The sequence below is a fragment of the Acomys russatus genome, chromosome 14, assembly GCF_903995435.1.
Source record: "Acomys russatus chromosome 14, mAcoRus1.1, whole genome shotgun sequence".
Classification (NCBI taxonomy): domain Eukaryota; kingdom Metazoa; phylum Chordata; class Mammalia; order Rodentia; family Muridae; genus Acomys; species Acomys russatus.
The window spans coordinates 54838452-54842863 of NC_067150.1; positions in this window are offsets into that span (position 1 = coordinate 54838452).

A 4412-nucleotide genomic window follows, 5' to 3' on the forward strand; every position below is an offset into this window, starting at 1 on the left:
TGTGGAATGAACAATTAATGGAAAAACCCAATGGCAGCCATGTACATCTTTCCTCAGGATGCTGGGGAGCCCCATTCCTGTGTTTTAGTGATGAAACAGTTCCATCCCCCTCCCCTCCCCAACACAAAACCTTTGGAAAAGTAGATCAAAACCTGGCCTTAAAGTTATGACTGCATCTTTGGAACACAAGCTTGCTTGGTGTATGTGTGTGTATGGAGGGAAGGGGGTTCCTAAAACCTTTGTGTGTGCCACTTGGTGTATGTGGCGGTCAGAGGACAACTTTAAGGAATGTGTTTTCTCCTCCCACCATGTGCATTCTTGAGACTTGAACTCGAGTCATCAGCCTTGACAGCAAGTATCTTGACCCACTGAGCCATCTTGCCAGCCTGTTTTTGTGTTCTAGATTGTGTTTGGCCATGTGGCTCAGACTGGCTTTCAGCTCTCAATCCCCTTGCTTCAGGCTCCCTGAGTCCTGGCAGGACAGGTGCACAACACCCAAATGTGCACTGTTGACAGCTCACATGCCCCGTCCCTTGCCACCAAGAAACTAGGCAGCAGAAGACACCCAAGCTCAGCTTGTGGACCAGGAGCTTCCCTGCTGTTCTTGTGAAAGTGGCAAATGCTGCCTTTGTGCTTCTGTTACCAACCAGGTGGCTTCAGTGCTGCAGAGGTGTGAACTCACTGGCGCGCAGGGTCTGTGCTTCATGAGAATTAACAACATCGCTGTAACCTGAAGTTCAAGGCCATGGACTGTATCAATGGCCCATCCCCAGGAAGTCTCCGGGCATTCATCAATAGCAAAATTTGGTGGCCTCAAACTTGGCTTTCTGCCCTGCTCAGGCTGAAACAGACTCGCGGACCAGCCAGCATGGCCTGTGACTCTTGTTGGTGCCAAAATCTGAGGAGTTTCTTTCCTCCTGGAGCTCAGACTTCACCTCAGGTGGGAAGAAGAGGCAAGCAGGACAAGTCACAGATGACAGAAGGCCAAGCAGAATGGGAAGAGGGTCACAGCCAGCCTGTGCCACCGTGATTTCCAAATGTGAGCCCAACTCGGTCCCACCCTGTTTCTGATGAAGTCGGTGTGCGGCAGAGCCTAAAATGCCTAATTTTTAGCATCCTGGGTGACATACTCCTGGGACGCGCTGAGACTTCAGGAAGTAATGTTGGACGCCAGGTAAGGAGAACAAAGAGTTTGGGAACATAGGTAAGTGGAGACATGAAAGTTGTCATGGTAATTCATGGCATGAACAGAGAGAGATGGGTGCCCAAACAAGTATGCTGGCAAGTCCCAGGACAGTCCCATGGGGAAAATGGTGGTAATTAGGGTGATGGCAGAGAAGAGTCTGCCTGTCCCAGAAGGACTGAGGTGCCACAGGCTGCAGGCAGAAAGGGTCTCTACCCATGAGTAGACACTAGGAAGACCTAGCAGCCTTGCATACATACATTATTGGCCAGCTGCACTGGAGAGGACTCTGGCTGAAGGGGCTCAGCACTGTGACTAGGGGGTGTTGCCATGGATAGAGGTGTTGGGGAGAGGGCAGTCAGTCATTGTGTCATGTGTTTATCCTGGACTAGAAGGAGACAAATTAGAATTTTGGGAGAGCTCTAACAGCAAGTGACCTAGAACTGGATTTTGATGACCTTGATTTAGTGCCACAGAAGACTGTCACTAAAGTAGCATAGTGAAAAGTGCAGGAGGCACGATACTGAGGCAAAGCCCCAGATAGGCAGCACGTACGAGGCCACAGGGAGCCAGGGATGTAAGAACAGTGCATAGGCCTGCTCTCAGTGGCCTGCTGCTTACAAAGGATGACAGACACGGGTACCACATGATGGAGGGGACTGGTGACAAATACTGAAGGGCTTCCTGGAGGAGAGCTGAACTAAGCTGCAAAGCACTGGCACAGAGCTTGCTGGCTTTGTATTATGGCTCGGGGAGGCTGCAAGCCAAGGATCGAAGGTATGGGGAAGAGGAGGAACGCAGGTGGGCATGGAGACAGACTGATACATAGGCCCCACCACTGCTGTGCTGTAGTGGGTAAGGCAAGGAGTGGAAAGCTGGGCAGAAATACAAGGGCCTAGTCTCCCATGGAATGGCCTTGGAATTTGGGCCAGGGCAATGTTGTTTGGCTTTGAAATCCCCCTTTAAAGACAATGTGTTAAAGGCTGTCCCCAGCTCATGGCACTTGGGGGAGCTGGAGGAACCTTTGAGGTAGGCCTGACCCCATGGTCACTGCTTTCCTTCTGCCTCCATTACAGGCCCACAGCAGTGGGGACAAATGCCCATGTGCTGAAAGGTCTGAGACCGTGAACCAAAATCAATCCAATCTCTTACTAGGTCTGTCCTTTGAGGGATTTCATTATAGTGAGAGCTCTGACTACCACAGGCTGTGTGAACTCTTAGGAAAGCAGGCTGTGAGGGGCAGTGCTGTGGCAGGGTCCCCGTGCTGGAGAAGCTACCATGGTAGAGTGGAGAGAGCAGAGACCGGGGAGGCTCAGGAGCAACACAGGAGCCGCGGTATAGTTTTCAAGGGAACGAGAGTCTCTGTATGAGCAGTTGATGGGCCAGCAAGGCCTTTGCCCTTAAGTTGGAAGCTCAGCGCTGATAGAGGAGTCGGTGGCATTATGTGGCTGGAAACCCTGAGGGCTGATGAACTCATTGTGGAAGGCTGTTAAGAGCTCACCTGTGGTCTGGGAACACCAGGCCACAAAGGAGGTGCAGGCTCAGGAAGAAAGGCAGATCCACGAACTAGGAAGGCTCAAAGGGCAGGGCCTTTTGAAAGAGAAGTTTGTTCAGCAAGGAGGTGAGGGATCCGGGGAAAGAAGGAGCTGCTGAGCGGCAGGGGTGGGAGTTGCCAAGAGCAGGGCCTGAACGAGAAGGCGGCGCCTGAGTCACTCCGCAGGGATCACTGTAATTAAATTGCAGACTGGGGCACAGGCCCATCCACTGACTACTAAAAAGCCCGCTTTACACCAAGCCAGGAGGGAACCTGGGAAAGGGAACAAAGGCAAGAGAATGGGCCGAGGAATACGCCTGTGGAGGGCGCCAAGTGCTCCTTCCTTAACAGGAGGTGTTGGCCTCAGGGGGTCCTTGGGGCAGGAGGGAGGGGCTCTCTGAAGGATGGGGAGCTGTCTCCTTTGCCCCATTTGTGCTTCCCTTTGGTACTCTGCTCATCTCTGTCCACCTCTCCTGAGGCTGATGTAATTTTCAGTCAGGACAGCAGCTGATGGCTCTTGTTTTGAATTTGGAATTCAGAATGGCATCACAGGAGCTCGAGTTTCTTGTAATACTTCTGCGTCTCTGGGAAGATACAGTGGCAGGGGTGGGGGTTACAGAGACAGTATGACAGAGGACTGCTAGGGGAGGCCCAGCAGGGGCAGGGCTGGAGGCTGGAGGCTGGGGCAGAGGCCTTGGAGTGCAGGGGAAATGAGCAGAGGGGGTTCCAGAGTGTGTCTGTGTGACTGGCTCCACATCTGGGGGACACAGGGTCCCCTGCTGTGTGGTGGAAGCAAGGGCAGGTATTACCGGATAACAATGGCAATGCCACATAGAACATAACCAGACCCAGTGTTATGTTATAGTGCTGGCTACGCTCTGAGGCCCCAAGGCCCTCGCTGCGGTTCCCTTTTAAGTCCCTCTACCCAGAGACAGCAGCAGGCAGTCAGACTGCGCTCCTGGCCCAGGAGCTTTACTGTGAAAAGTTTATTAGAAGGGCGCTTATAAGAAGAGAAGACATGGCTCTTTAACATTGGGGTACAATGCTGTAAGATACAAAAGTTAGAAAAATCTAAAACACTATAAATACATGCTTTTTACAAAGATACTAAAGGCCTGGCTGGCTGAAGAGTGACAGCAGCCTCAGCCTCCAAGCATCCCCAAACAAGAGTCTACACCAGCCCACTTGCCCTAGCAGCAGCAAAGGCTTCTGGGATAAAAGATGGCTCCACTTTCCACGTGAAGTTTCCACTTCCAGAAGGGAAGGGCCTTGGTGCAGAGGACAAGCTGCTGAAGGGCTGGGCACGACTAGAGCAGCCTGTTTGTGCATGTCGCCACTTGTCTGCCCAGTCCATTCTGATGTTTGTGGATCCTGAGCCAAAAAAGCCGCAGCAGCCTCCACCAGTGTCCAGGACTGGCTGTGCCCCAGTTCTACCAAATCACTATCCTCAGGGGAGAGCCCTTTCCAACGGTCTTTAAGAAATTAAATAGTTATCCATCTGAATGGTTTTAAGGAATTGTTAGATAAATATGAAAACGGCAGAATGCTAAACATCACTTTTGTGTTAACACAAGCAACTTGCAGAGGTTGTTTCCAGGGTGATAACCATGCACCAACCATTCCCCTCCATCTGCAGTGCCACGTCTTCACGGTTGACCCACATCCTGATGTGCAGCTTTCTACCCACTGGGAAGA